Source organism: Hevea brasiliensis, chromosome 1 (assembly GCF_030052815.1).
Source record: "Hevea brasiliensis isolate MT/VB/25A 57/8 chromosome 1, ASM3005281v1, whole genome shotgun sequence".
Taxonomy (NCBI): Eukaryota; Viridiplantae; Streptophyta; class Magnoliopsida; order Malpighiales; family Euphorbiaceae; genus Hevea; species Hevea brasiliensis.
This window is the reverse complement of record NC_079493.1, coordinates 116,839,206-116,855,123: the sequence shown is the minus strand read 5'-3', so window position 1 is coordinate 116,855,123 and position 15,918 is coordinate 116,839,206. Positions and strand designations below refer to the sequence as shown.

At 34.2% G+C, this 15,918-nt stretch overlaps 1 non-coding gene and 2 pseudogenes across 1 annotated transcript; 1 reads left to right on the top strand and 2 right to left on the bottom strand.

Annotated features, from left to right (window-relative positions):
- Positions 1-91: 91 nt before the first annotated feature.
- LOC131183621 (pleiotropic drug resistance protein 1-like) lies at positions 92-1,216 on the bottom strand (annotated as a pseudogene).
- Positions 1,217-2,368: 1,152 nt separating this feature from the next.
- LOC131180758 (lupeol synthase-like) lies at positions 2,369-7,971 on the top strand (annotated as a pseudogene).
- Positions 7,972-11,724: 3,753 nt separating this feature from the next.
- Positions 11,725-11,831, bottom strand: LOC131169549 (small nucleolar RNA R71). The gene has a single exon (XR_009140482.1). It is a non-coding gene; the product is annotated as a small nucleolar RNA R71 (small nucleolar RNA).
- Positions 11,832-15,918: the final 4,087 nt, after the last annotated feature.

Below are 15,918 nucleotides of genomic sequence, written 5' to 3'. Positions count from 1 at the left end.
TGATAATGATGCTTATTAGCATCACTAGTAACTAATGATGCTTATTAGCATCACTACTAACTGATGATGCCTAACGGGTGCATATATATTACTATTTCGAAATAAAAAAATGAAAGTTCTCTAAGAAAATGATACATGATATTTTTTTTTGGCCCTCCAATCTCCTCTGGAAATTAAAGGGCCTAATAGAAACAGCAAAAGTAAATGCAAATAGGAATGTAAATCCAAGAATCACAGCTGCAACCACTCCCAGAAAGTCATGTTTGATGCCATAATAATCTCTCACGAATTGTTCCACTGTTTGGCCACCTTCAAGAGTATCCTTAATGTCTGCAAACTGGGATGCAATTAATCGATACAAGGTCCATGACATTGGACATCCCTGATAGTAGCATCTCGACCACACAGGCATCCTCTGTTATACACAGATCAGAGAAATGGTTTAGTCCACAGGATAACTCCATATACAAAACAGAAACGGTGAGAATTTCAGAGAATTAGGGGTGGTTAACTCTCACACTTCCAGGGATGACGAAACCTGAAAAGTCGTTCCATATTACATAAAATGCTGAAGAAATTATGGATCCAATGTGGAGGTTTGGTGTCACGGCGACGGCCATCATTCCATAGCAGGTGAAGCACAGTTATGTGAAGTACATGAACAGATACCGAAAGAACTTAGCAGCAGTCCATTCGAATCCGATCATTGCATATGTGATAAGAGCATTTACAACCGTTTGTGCGAAAATGTATGGAATCTCAACCAGGATCTGTTTCAAAAGATGAGGTTGGTATAAAGATTCGGAACATTCTCCATGGTAAAAATTTCTTAAAATATGTAATAACTTATTACCTGCGCATGTGCATAGGGCAAAGCTGAATACATCCCTGCAGCTCTTTCTCTATAGAAGACAGTTCTTTCAACTGCGACTGCTGGCTGCACAGTTGATGCATTTTGTATCCCAAGGAAGAGAACTGTTGCGTATATTAAACCAGCAGAATTGCAAATGTCTTGTTCCTTGGACCTACAATGCATCGGAAATGGGAATAAGAAAAAAAAAGGGTGGAAGCAAACAGTATATTGTAATCAGAAATGCTTTTTGACACAAAAAAAAATGTCACAAATGGCATAAATGGATATAAATTGTCTAACTCACCCTTTATATGAATGGAGGGAATATTGGGAGGGAAAATGGTGAACCAAACTTGGTGCCATTGTTGCTCATTAAAGTTAAATAATTTACCAGTTAATTTATAAATATTGCTTGTGATAATTCTAAAAGAATAATTAACAAAGCCAGCTGTCGTTTTGCATTAAATAAAAAAAGTTTAATTAATATTACAATAAAAGTAACCTATCAGAATGAAATAATCTTAAATGGAACTACTAAAAGAATAATAATCTTGTTTTGAATCTGTTGATTCATATAACTCTTTGAAGATGAAAGTGACAAACGAAGTAATGCGTAGAAGGGTAGTTGCTGATGCATTCGTATATAGTGAAGATGACAATGTTTTCAATGAAGAAGATAACACAGTTGATGAAGATACTATCATAAATGAAAACTCCATGAATGCAGGAACGAGGAAGTGAACTCCATGGAGGACGGTCTTCATATTTTTGATCAAGGCGATGATGAAGACGTTGAAGGTGTTGGCATGAGTGAAACTGCCATGAATGAAGGTATGCAAGGAAGGAATTTTGTCGAGTATGTTCAACGTAATTCTGTAGATGAGAGTCCACGACCAGGTATGTGGTTTCTAGGTGTGGACAACATGTTTGAGTTTTATCAAGAGCACGCGAGATTCTAAGGTTTTAGTGTTGCAAAAAAATTATGTTCAAAGGGCCAAAAATATGATTGTATCAGTTGTGATAGGGAAAGAAAATTAAATGCTAATAAGTCATAAAAAGGATTTGTTCAATGAAGAGTTCTTAGAAAGAAGATGAAGATAAAAACAAATAAGGGTTTGTTCAATATGGACCATTCTTTTCTTAGTTTTGTTTGTATATCTACGTATTTAAACTCCCTTTGTGCCTAATAGTTGTCTTCAAAGCACTTGATTATTAAGTAACAAATAGCATACAAAAAGGATAAAGTGATGAATTTATCTGCAGAGTTTTGGCAGTCAAGTATGGGATACAAGTCTTGTCCTCCAAGGTTTGATTGCTAGCAACCTTTCTGATGAAATAGGGCCTACACTTAAGGAAGGACACAACTTTATAAAGAATTCTCAGGTTTCCAAGTTTATGTCCTTAACTGTTCTTCCTTCGTAGTATCAAGACATAAATTATAACTTCGGTCTCTCTACTCTGTTCCGACTTAAAATTTGGAAGGTCACCGAGAATCCTCCTGGTGACTTCCTAAGTATGTTTCGTCATATATCCAAAGGATCATGGACTTTCTCCGATAAAGATCATGGATGGCAAGTTTCCGATTCCATTGCAGAAAGTATGAAGGTAGTTAATTCTGTTTAAAGTTTAAATTATATTTCAAACAAGTTCAGAAAGTATTAAGTTCTCGTATATGTTTCATAGTGTTGTCTGCTTTTCTCTATGATGCCCTCGCAAGTTGTTGGTGAGAAAATGGAACCTGAGAACTTGTACGATTCTGTCAATGTATTACTTTCTCTTCAGGTATGGATTAGTCGCAATAATACAGTGCTTGTTTATATCTCATTAACCTCAGAAAGTATTTTTGTTTGCTTCTTCCTCATGCATGCTTCTTAGAAAGAAATTAACAATGAGCTAAATTTTATAAAATATTGTAGAGTAAAAATGGTGGTTTATCAGCCTGGGAACCAGCAGGAGCAAGATTATGGTTGGAGGTAACTAATTCAAGATGGTGAACTAATCTTAAAGAATTGAATTGAAAATCTTTTAAATTATCATTCCTCTAAAAGTTTTCAAGAATTTTAATTAATTACATTTGTCACACCTTACCCCTCTGTAAGGCATAACATGATCCCGTAGTATACGTAATGACTTATCGACTCCATCTACCGATAACCCATTAAATATACTACAAGGAATTTTAAAACAATTTTCTTTCTTTTTGAAAGTGGTGAGCATTTCTAGCAGGCATTAAAAACATTTAATTGAAGTTTAAAAGTTATGTAAAATTTTTGTCCATTTTTATTTTTCCGCAAATTTTTGAAAAATTTCGGCAAAGTGCCGACTGTAATTGAGAAAAACTAAAAATTTTACCTGTAGAAAACACTTCCAATATAACACTTCAATCAATCTCAACCACCATTAAAACTCAAGTCAACATAATTTTCCCCAATCTCCACAATTTAAATCAATTTTCAACTCAATTATTTCAGAAATAATACTAAATAGTTTTCATTCACATTCAATTCAAGAAACATTAATTTACATTCATCAGTATAAATTACATAAGAAAATCCAAAATAATATTATTATAAAATCTGTACAACTGCTCATGACCACTTTACAAATGTACTACAGTCAATTACATCAAAATAAATATGTACAATCAGGATATAAAATTATACCCGACAAAAGACCAGAGGTAGCTCTGAAATCCTCAGCAGCTCACTCTGCTGCTCTACTAGTCTCTCTATCTGCGACAGCAATAAACAGTCATCGCTGAGTACTATGACTCAGTGGTGTACAACATACTAAAATAAAATCTTATACATAAATCAAATCACGTTTATTCAAATATGGTACTGAAAATGAAAACATATACAAACACAATTTATAATTTTAGTCAAAACAGTCTCATTTCAGAAGTCTCAAAACAGATTTCATAAAAACACACAGTTATATCATGCCATCAGCACAATGTTCATCTCAATAGCCGAAGGCTTATGAGAAATCTCAAGGCTAGCTAGCTCAAACTATGGGTACCCATTCAATTTCTTCCTCTACTAGCACATAGCTCAACACTTCAGCCAGAGAGGGAATTCAAAATTCAAAACTAATTCCTCCTACTAGGTATGCTAGTGAGGCATTCAGATATATGGTCATGACACTGTGGTTTCAAAACTATCTTAACATTTTACTAACCATTTATTGGCAATTCAAACAAATACAACTAAATTGCTAATAATTTAGGTCAAAAGTATAATATTCATTTCATTCACAAATATGCAATAAAAATAAATCATAATTTATTCATCAAAACAAATTGTCAAGAGAATTTACAGAAAAATTTTATATTGTGCACAAACCTTATGCGAGTCGCCTCTAGGCCTTGACTCGATGTCTCGGGTTCTTTTTCTGTATTTTTTCAACTGAAACACATAATTTTACAGTGTTGTTGTTTTATAAAATATAATAAATTCACAATTACTTTTGTCTAGCTCTAATATGCTTAATTTAACATTATTTGAATTTTGCATTTTAATGTTATTATTCACGACACTATTCAAGTCAAATTGTTAACTTTCTTATGCTTAATAGGTATGAGAATTTCAATTTCACCCACATACCACATTTTAGTTGCTTAATTTGTTGATCTTGGTTGCCCCTTCAATTTTTAGGTCTCCTAGGCACAATTTTAAATTTTCAGTTTTGATGTTACATTTTATCTTGTTCAATTAATCTTATTGTTGTGGGAATTTGGCTAAGTATTTTTCATAGAAGTTGTTCCTTATTGTCTTAGCTTTAATCTCCTTTTTGAATCACTACATTCAGAGTTTTGTAGCCCAAGATATAGCCATTTGAACATGGCTAGCCGGATTGGCCTAACTTTCAGTTACAGGCACCTAATTTGGTTACAGTAGTTTTGGACTACTAATTTTAAGTGGCAAAATGACTGGGTTATGGGCAGAATTTGGGTTGGTGTTCTTCATTAAAGTTGTAGTGCTATGTTATACCTTTCCAATGCCATAAAAATCAGGTCATTTGGACCTGTATAGCCCAAGTTATGGCTAAATGAACAAACACTATTCATTTGGTCATTTTGGTACAATAGTAGTGCACCACACTCGGGTTTGACCTAATTATTCACTATGTTAATGTCATTTTCTGGGCATTGTTCCTGAATGAAAAATGTGCCATTATGTGTTTATTTTCATTCCTAATTAGCCTCACACCAATTGAGTTAGTAAATTTTCAGTTTTAGTCTCTGAAAAAGACCTAGTTCAAGCTGCTAGAATAGTGACCCTAACCAATCCGAATTGCACTTGGTTTCTACCAATTCAAACATATCACAAATGGTCCCAATTGACCATTTCTCACCTCAATTAAGATCATTTGCATCAATTAACCATTTCCTACAATTTTTCTCCTAATTTCAAGAGGTTAAGAACCCTAATTACACAATTATGCAATCTAATGCAATTAAAGTTTATAATCAACCTCTATACACTCAATTCAACTTAACTAATACTTCAATTCCATCAAAATCATGAAATTTCAATACCCTTATAGGTTGGCCGAAAATCCCATTCAGTCCCCCAATGATAATTTTCTTTTGATTTAAGTTCAATTCTAGGTTAACTTAACTAAGAACATGAAAATTTAACAAAAGATGTCAAGTTTAAGTACTAACCTTTGTTTGATCTCTACTTCTTCAATTTCTTCCTTTTTCTTCCTTTCTTTCCTTCCTCATTCTTCTTCTCAAGTGAAGATAACAAGCTTTAATCAAAGAAATTTGAGGGATTTATGGGTAATTTAGGGGTTTAAGAGTTTGATTTCATGCTTTAATGGAATTTTTTTTTATGAGAGAACAAATGGGAGAGAGAGAGCTACAAAAATTTGGAGAAGAAGAAGAAAAAAATTTTGTCTTTTTAATTTTGTTTTTATCTCCATTTATGCCATAATTGACTTAGTCAAAAATTCGGGTAAAATAATTTTAATTTTAACATTATTCATGATGTCACCTAATGATGTAATAATCCATTTCTTTTCCCTTTTTCTTTTTCATTAATTTTTTATATAGTTCTTTAATTTAATTCTCGATTCTAAAATTTTTATTTCTCGATTTTATTGGGCCAGTTAAGTCGAGTCACCTCTAGGGTGAATTAACCAAATTGCCCCTCGCCGATTCGATTCGTTTGCAAGTAATTCGATATTTCTTTCGAATCCCTGACCTAATTATTTGACCAACTTATCAGTTCTTTTCTGTGGTTTTCTCTTTTCCACTAGGTTCACAATAGTCCTAAGGACCACGGCGTCACATTTTTTGGTTCAAAATTCGAGTTAAGACTGACCTTGCAGTCACTTCCCGGGAAGGTCACCCATCGCTGTGACTCCCGACTCATTTAATCTTTTGTGTTCTGTTTTTCTTATTTATACTTAACTATCGACAATCATTAATTATTTACATTCGGGCTTATCTAGGCGTCTTAGATTATCGGACCGACACGATCCAGACGATGAAATATACCAGGCTAGGCATATAGAGGTGTTACAACATTTCCCCTTTTTAATTAGTGGCTCAATCCTGTGGAGTTTCTCGAAGACCTTGTAATTGAGCATGAGTGAGATTTCTATAGCATGCAAAGTTTTCTTTAGCATGTCTAGATTATGTGAGTTCTAGATGACATAAAATAGTTGTCGTGGAGTGTACTTCATTATCAATCCAGGCCTTGGTTCTACTCAAGAAGTTATATCCTGAGCACAGGAAGAAAGAGAGTGAAACGTTCATCATAAATGCTGTGCAATTCCTTGAACACATACAAAAGCCTGATGGTTCAGGGTATGGTTAATTTACTAGTGATTGCTGGCTGTATAAACCCAAAATATCTGCAGAAATCAGTTATATATATAACAAGGATTACCTAAGGTATGGAAATTGGGAATATGCTTCCTTTATGGCACATGGTTTGGGCTTGGAGGGTTAGCTGCTGCTGGCAAGACTTACAAAAATTGTGCTGCTATTAGTTAAGGTGTGGATTTTCTTCTTAAATCACAAAGAGATGATGGTGGATGGGGAGAAAGTTACCTTTCCTGCCCAAAGAAGTTAGCCCCTTTGGATTTTACTTAAAATTAGGTGCTGCCTTTGATTATTTCTTCACCAACCATGCGTATACTTTGTTACAGTTATATACTCCTCTTGAGGGTAGCCGATCAAATTTGATACAGACTGCCCTGGCTATGATTGGTTTGATTCATGGCGGACAGGTGTCAGTTTATGCTTGTAACTCAAACATCTAATATCCAATCTCTTCCTGGATTGTTTTTATCCCACAATTCAAACTCAGAGAGTAAATTCTATATTTTCATGTACAAATATGATAGGCCCAAAGAGACCCTACACCTCTACATCGCGCTGCAAAGTTGTTAATCAATTCACAGACAGAACTTGGTGATTATCCACAACAGGTCTATATCTCATTGAATTGAACATATATATACGTGTATGGTATACAATCAAACATTGTTGCATTTCCATCTTAACCTTTTTTCCTTTTAGAGTGTATTTTAATAGATGGAGATTTAAAATGAAATAGGATTTCAATTGGACATTATATTAAATAAGCAAAGGTAAAGATCAGAGAAAGAGAAGAACCACAACATGTGTTAGTAAATTACAGTATGCTTTTTCTTCATATTCAAACGTTTACTATTGACATGCTTATGAATTTAAGGCAGGAAATAATGGGAGTGTTCATGAGGAATTGTATGTTACACTACTCGGCATATAGGAATATTTTTCCCATGTGGGCTCTGGCAGAATACCTCCGCCACGTTCCTTTGCCTTCCAAAAATATCTAAATCAAGTCTAAAGTGTTGGCAAATGTAAGGTTTTTCTAAATAATTACTATAATTAATAATTAAGATAAAATAAACTATATTCATGTATCCAGAGGAATAGAAAGTTAAGTACCTGAATTAGGATGATTAAATAATTATTTGTATATCTGGGAAGGTGTGATTAGACATTGACCTTTGTATCTAAGAATGTGTGCCTAACCCTATTGTATTATATTATATATGTGAGGGGCATGGAAATGACTATGGAGATGAAGTGGAAGGCTATGCAAATAAAGTGAATGTTTATGGATATGAATGTGTGAATCACCTCCTTCCCTTCCAAGTATTTATCCGTTTATATCACAATTTAATTTTAATATTTTTAAATTTTATATAATTAATAAATTTAAAATATTAAATTAAATTATTAATTTAATGTAACTAACTAAGTCCATAACTCAATTTGATAAAAAATTAACAGTCAAATTAATTAAATAATTACCCTTATAAGTAAATATTATTTAATAGGTGTTATTTTTTTAGCGTCTAAAAATATCTACTAAAAATAATCATGAAAGTGAAGCAGTAGTCAAGTGGATAAAATGGTGTGAATGGCTAGTTGTGGGAGTTATGGGTGGTTACAAGCAGTTATGAGTGGTTATGGATAGCGGGCAATGGTGAGAAGAAAGTGTAAGTGGTGGCGGAGGTGGTAACCATCAAACAAATATTTTTCTATAAATCGATGTGTTAGGCTTCATTTAGGGGGACACAACAATAATTTTGATAGACATAATGTCTTAACTCAATTTTTTTTATAGTTTAACAATCTCTTTATATTTTCAAGTAATTTTTTATATTTTAGTCTAGTCTCAATTTCAATTTTAGTATTTCATTTTTAATTTAAGCAATCAATTTACTTTTCCCCTGAAAATATTTCTATCCTTATAATCAATCTTTTCAGTTTTCAATACAATTTATAATTTCCTGTTCATATTCTAGTTTATGCAAATCAGCTCTTTAATTTCAAGCAAGTTAATAATTTTCTACAAATGTTTATATTTTCAAGCAAATTAGTCTTTTAATTTCTCAAAACTCTCAATTACATTTTATGCACATATTTATATTTTCTCAGCAATTAATTTTTTCAATCAAGCATAAATTTTATATTTTCTACACATATTTACTTTTCGAAGCAATCAACAATGATCAGCGTTTACTTTTCAAGCACAACATTTGCTCTTTTATGTATAAGTGATCTTTTAATTTTTTAACAGTCTGTTTTAATTCTCAAACTTTTCAAGTTGATCAAGTAAAAATCTTGACAAAACACATCGATAAAATCAAAGAATTCAAGGAAAATTTAATTATTTATTTCTCACCAATTGCTCCAATTAAAAATCAAACCGACGTAAATACATTTACAAATAGGATTATATGCGTCCTTGGTACGCCCACAATCTAACTATTACGTACAATTAGTTTACACGAAAACACTATCAATTTTGATTTTGTTAACATGTGGTATCATAATTGCTAAAGAACATGCTAGTTAGTTTAGGCAACCCCCATTTCCATAGCCACACTTAGGCCACAATTAATTTAATCAATAATAATTATATACACTAATTAATATATAATCCCATGATCATTATCTTCATCCCATATTTGTAGCCTACGACTACTCTTAAGCCTTATTCAATAAGGATTAATGATGCATACATTTTGCATAGTCATTTAGGTCTAATTTCATAGTCATTTTATTTTATTATTAGTTATTTTTAGCTAATTTCATTAGTTATTTAGTTAGTTTTTCATAATTGTCAATTTTGGATTAATTTGTAATTTTTACTTTGTTTTGTAGGAAAAATGGTGTTTTTGAAGGACTGAAGAGAAATTTTGCCATTGAGGAGTGACTTCTACAGCCAAAGATGTCAAAAACAAGTTTTTAAGCTGAAATATGCATTGACCAAATTGTGCATAACTTGCCGCATAAGCTATCTGGTTGCATAAGGAGAAAAATTACTGTTCCAATACTGCGAAATGTGCATAAGGAAGTGCATAGCTTATGAACATTCACGCCTCCCTTATTCACTTTCACAGAATTGTGCATAACCTATGCACCAAGTCATGCGATTTCGCATAAGTGAACGAAACCAGCCCAAAACTGCATAAGGGACTGCATGACTTATGCAGTCCACTTATGCAGTCCCATAAAGAGTTCATTAATGAGCTGGCAGAAGATTCTCTCAGAAAATCTCTCCTCAAACACACCATTTTAGGGCTCCATGTCAGAAAATGCTATAAATAGTCCCATTTCCCATTTTAGAAGGGGACAAAAAAGAGCGAGAAAGGAAAGGAAGAAGAGAGAGGCGGTGAAGAGTCACTTTTACCTTCCCCACCATTTTCAACCAAGATTTGCAGATTTCTTTATTTCCTTATATTTTTCCTACATTTCTAGTGTTTAGTTTCTTGTTCCTTAGCTTAGATTAAAGCTTTATTTCCATTTAAACTCAATATATCTTGTAAGCATTATGGATAGTGTGTAGTTTTATTTTGATTCTGGAGTAAGGGTTGTAATATTTGAGATATTTTATGGATTTTGATTGGGTAATCCATATTTAGTGGTCTTAATGAGTTTTATTCATTTCTTGTGTGCTTAATGACATGCTTAGTGTAGGATCCCATTAAGTGATATTCTTAATCCATGGTTGAGGCACCGAAAGGAGAAGGCCCTGTGATAGATAATCAAGAAATTGGACTTAATTAACTTAGACCTAGAAATAGGCTAAGGATTAAGAGGATTCACAGATTAATTAAAGAACTTAATGGGTCTTAATTAACTCTAAGTCCATGAAAGTAGGATTAGATTGATTAAGGCACTCTTTGTCCCACTCGAAAGGGTATTCAAAGGATTCAAGAATTAATCTCCTTAAAACCCGTAAGTTCTACGAGATTGGATAACCAATTTAAAATCCCAAAATAGCTTGAATATGAAATCCCGAACTCCAAAATCGCCTTTTTATCTTTGATAATTTTCAGTTGAATTTAATTGCTTGCCAATTTAAATCTTGCCATATTTGAACTTGCTTATTTCAATTTGATGCAATTTTAGTTTAATTAATACATTGTTGGATAGATTATTAATTTTGCACAAATAGATTTAATTCTCCAATACCCATCAATTTATTGCTTTATATCTCAAGGATAGTTCTATTTAGTCAACTTTTTATATCAAAAATTCAATCATTAACACAACTCCTCGTGGGAACGATATCTTTTCTATATTACTTGTACGACCCGTGCACTTGCGGTTGGGCCACATCAAGTTTTTGGTGCCGTTGCCGGGGAGTTGTTTCTTTAAGATTGAATTCTTGATTATTTTAGTTGCTTATAGTTTTATTTTTGTTATCTTTTCATTTTGTGTTTGTTTGTTCTTTTTCAGGTACTTTTAATCTTTTATGAGAAGAGCTAGAAGCATAAGTGACACATCCTTATTGTTCAATCCTGAAATTGAGAAATTTTGTAAAGCCAACAAGAAAGAAACCAGAAGAAGAAAAGAAGCTTTGAGAGAAACTGAATTAGAAGCAGACATGGCTGATGAAAGAATTAGAATTGGTGGTAATGCTAGAATTGATTGAAATAATGAAAATACAGCCCAAGGTGAAGAGATTATAAATGCTAATGTGCCTAGGGGAAGTATGATGGATCATGCTTTTCCTCGTTTTGATGACTTGAGAGAGAGCATAGCAAGACCAAGAATTGATGCAAATAGTTACAAGATGGATTTTGGGGTTCTTCAAATGATTCAAAATTCTCAATTTGGAGGACATCCTTCTGAAAATCCACACACACATTTGAAAAAGTTTGCTATGATTTGTGACATGCAAAAACAACCTGGAGTGTCTCATGATGCAGCAAGATTGAAGCTATTCCCATTCTCTTTGAAAGATAGAGCATTGGATTGGCTGGATTCTTTACCTCACAACTCTATTACAAATTGGAAGCAACTCACTGATGCGTTTCTTGCACAATATTTTCCACCTGGAAAAACTCAAGAATTGAGGAATCAAATGACAGCTTTTAGACCAAGAGAAGATGAAACTCTTTATGAATCATGGATGAGATGGAAGGAATTAGAGAGACAATGCCCACATCATGCCATTCCGAAATGGATGATAAACCAGAATTTCTACACAAATGTCACTCCTGCAATTAGAGGGATTATTGATGCTCAAACAGGAGGAGAATTTATTATGAAGCATGAAGATGAAGCTTATGAGCTATTGGAGAAAATTGCAAAGAACACTCATCTTTGGAGTAGTCCAAGAGGACCAGCTCCAACTCAAAAAAGGCAAGCTGCTGGAATGTATGATCTTGATCCGTTCAACATGATTAATGCAAAGTTTGATGCACTTACAAATGTCTTGGCTAAGAAGATGGAAGATTTAAGTATGTTGGTTAGTTCATCATCATCATCTGGAAGTTCACAATAAGTGGCTTATGCAGAGGGAACTACCAGCTGTGGAGTAGATTATGGAGAACAAGCTGCATATGTTGGTAATTATGGAAACAAGTAAATGGGGAATTCTTACTCTCAAACTTATAATCCAAATTGGAGGAATCATCCCAACTTTTCATGGGGAAATCAGCAAAGTCAAGTTCCAAATCAGAATTTTCAACCACAACAGCAACAAGGAATTCCATATCAGCAAAATAGGCAACCATTGCCTAATTTTCAGTGAAAACTATGAATCCTCCACCAAAACAGCAGAATAAAGTTCCACCACGAAGCTTTATTACATGATTCTTGCTAACCAAAATAAGCATGATGAGGAGATGAGAGAGATGAAAGCAAGGATGGAATAAATGCAAACACATAACAGAATGCTGGAAAATCAGATTGCACAACAAGCATCCTCCTCAGGTACCAAGTCTTTTGGAAAACTTCCAAGTCAACCAGAAAACCCAAGAGAGCAATGTCAAGCTATTACTTTAAGAAGTGGGAAAGTTGTAAATGATGAGAAGAGTGAAAATAGTGAGAAGAGAGAAAATGAGAAAGAAAGCGTGAGAGTGAAAAACAAGAAAGTGAAAGACAAGAGAGTGCAAAAAATGTAAAGAGGAAATTGAAGAGAAGGAAGAGAAGTATATACCTCCACAGGCCCTACAAGCCACAACTTCCCTTTCCACAAAGATTTCACAAAGCCAAGCTTGATAAGCAATTTGGAAAGTTTTTAGAGGTTTTGAAGAAGCTTTATATAAATGTGCCGTTTGTTGATGCTCTTTCACAAATGCCCTCTTATGCAAAATTCTTGAAAGAAATTCTCTCAAACAAGAGGAAACTTGAAGATCATGAAACTGTAGCTTTGACAGAAGAATGTAGTGCTATCCTCCAAAGGAAACTTCCTCCAAAGCTCAAGGATCAGGAGTTTTCAATTCCATGCCATATTGGGGAATCATGTTCTACAAAAGCTTTATGTGATTTAGGGGCTAGTGTTAGCCTTATGCCCCTTTCCATTTATGAGAAGCTCAATATGGGAGATCTTAAACAAACCCACATTTCTCTTCAGTTAGCTGACAGATCAATCAAGTATCCTAAAGGGATTTTGGAGAATGTGCCTCTGAAGGTTGGAAAGTTCTATATATCTGTTGACTTTGTCATCCTGGACATGGAGGAGGATTCTAATATTCCAATTATCTTGGGAAGACCCTTTCTAGCTACAGCAGGAGCATTGATTGATGTTAAGGGAGAAAAATTGACTCTTAGAGTTGGTGAAGAGCAATTGGTTTTCAATATTAATAACACTATGAAGAAGCATCATTCTGAAGCTGATACTTGCTTGAGAGTTGATATTATTGATGAGCTGGTTGAAGAACACTTCAGAAAGAAATATCCAGAAGATCCACTTGAAAATTGTTTGGTTCATGGAGGAGGCATAGACTATGACAACCCTCATGTGGCTGCATATGCTCAACATTTAGAGGGAAGTCCACCATTCATTTCTGCTCCAGTTTTTCAACTCACACAAAAGGAAAAAGCAGAATCTAAGCAACCATCATTCAAGGAAGAAGATGCACCTAAGGTAGAACTTAAGCAACTTCCTTCTCAGCTCAGGTATGAATTTCTTGGCACCAATAACACTTATCCAGTAATTGTAAATGCAAACTTGAGTACCTTAGAGGCTGATAAGTTGTTAAGAGTGTTGAGGCAATTTAGGAAAGTTTTAGGGTATACCATAGATGACATTAAGGGAATAAACCCACACTTTTGCATGCACAGAATCAGTTTGGAAGAAAATTGTAAGCCATCTATTGAACATCAGAGGAGGTTGAACCCAAATATGAAAGAAGTTGTTAAAAAAGAAATTTTGAAGTTGCTTGATGCAGGGATCATATATCCCATCTCGAGACGATGCCAGGTGAGCCCAGTACATGTTGTCCCAAAAAGGTGGAATGACGGTGGTCAAAAATGAAAATAATGAATTAATTCCCACGAGCAGTGACTAGTTGGCGAATGTGCATAGATTACAGCAAATTAAATGTAGCCAATAGAAAAGATCATTTTCCACTTCCCTTCATTGATCAGATGTTAGAAAGACTGGCTAGGCATTCTTACTTTTGCTATTTAGATGGATATTCGGGTTTTCAAATCCTATCCATCCAAATGATCAAGAAAAACCACTTTTACTTGTCCATATGGAACCTTTGCTTATAGGAGGATGCCATTTGGGTTGTGTAATACACGACCACTTTTCAAAGGTGCATGATGGCAATCTTCTCGATTTCATTGAAGACATAATGGAGGTTTTTATGGGCGATTTTTGTTTATGGATCTTCATTTGACATATGCTTGGCTAACCTTTCTAAAGTTTTGCGGCGATGTGCGAATCTTGACCTTGTGTTAAACTGGGAAAAGTGTCATTTCATGGTTCAGGAAGGGATAGTGCTTGGACATTTGGTATCTAACAGAGGAATAGAGGTTGATAAAGCCAAGGTTGAAGTGATAGAGAAGATGGCTCCTCCTACCAATGTCAAGGGAATTCGAAGTTTTCTAGGACATGCCGGGTTCTCTGAGGCCTTTATCAAGGATTTTTCTAAAATAGCCAAACCTTTGTCTAATTTGTTAAGTCATGACATACCATTTGTATTTGACCAAGAGTGTTTGGATGCCTTTTGCAGGTTGAAGCAAGCTCTTATCACTGCACCAATCATGCAACCACCTGATTGGAGCCTACCTTTTGAAATTATGTGTGATGCTAGCAACTATGCAATTGGAGCTGTTCTTGGTCAAAGAAAGGACAAAAAGGCTTATGCTATTTATTATGCTAGTAGAACACTGGATGAGGCTCAAACAAATTATGCAACAACTGAAAAGAAATTTTTAGCAATTGTCTTTCCATTGGAAAAGTTCAGACCTTACATTATTGACTCAAAGGTGGTTATATTTTCAGATCATGCAGCCATCAGGTATTTGCTCCGTAAAAAGGAGGCTAAACCTAGGCTCATTAGGTGGATTCTAATGCTACAAGAGTTTGACTTAGAGATTAGAGATAAGAAGGGAGCTGAAAATGTAGTTGCTGATAATCTTAGTAGGTTGAAATTGGATGATGAAGAATTGGATGAAATCCCTATTGATGAGTTTTTCTTGGATGAACAACTTTTCTCTCTTATTGCTAAACTACCTTGGTATGCAGACTTTGTGAATTATCTATCTTGTGGAGTTTTACCTCTAGGAATGACATGGCAACAAAAAAGTTTTTGCATGAGGTGAAGTTTTATAGATGGGATGATCCTTTACTCTTTAGGAGATGCTGTGATGGTTTAATAAGGAGATGTATTCCTGATGATGAGACACAGAGTATTATGCATCATTGCCATGCTTCTGATTATGGAGGACATTTTGGAATCTCCAAAACAGCTAGTAAAATTTTGCAAGCTGGTTTCTTTTGGCCAAATCTTTTTAAGGATGTGAGGAAATTTGTGTTGGAATGTGACAAATGTCAAAAGAGTGGAAATTTGTCAAAAAGAGATCAAATGCCCCTAAATGATATTCTTGAAGTGGAATTATTTGATGTTTGGGGAATATATTTTATGGGGCCATTTCCTCCTTCATTTGGTAATAGATACATCTTAGTTGGAGTTGACTATGTGTCAAAGTGGGTGGAAGCTATTGCAACTCCAACTAATGATGCTAGAGTGGTAGTGAAATTCCTGAAGAAATTTGTCTTGAGTAGATTTGGAGCTCCTAGGGC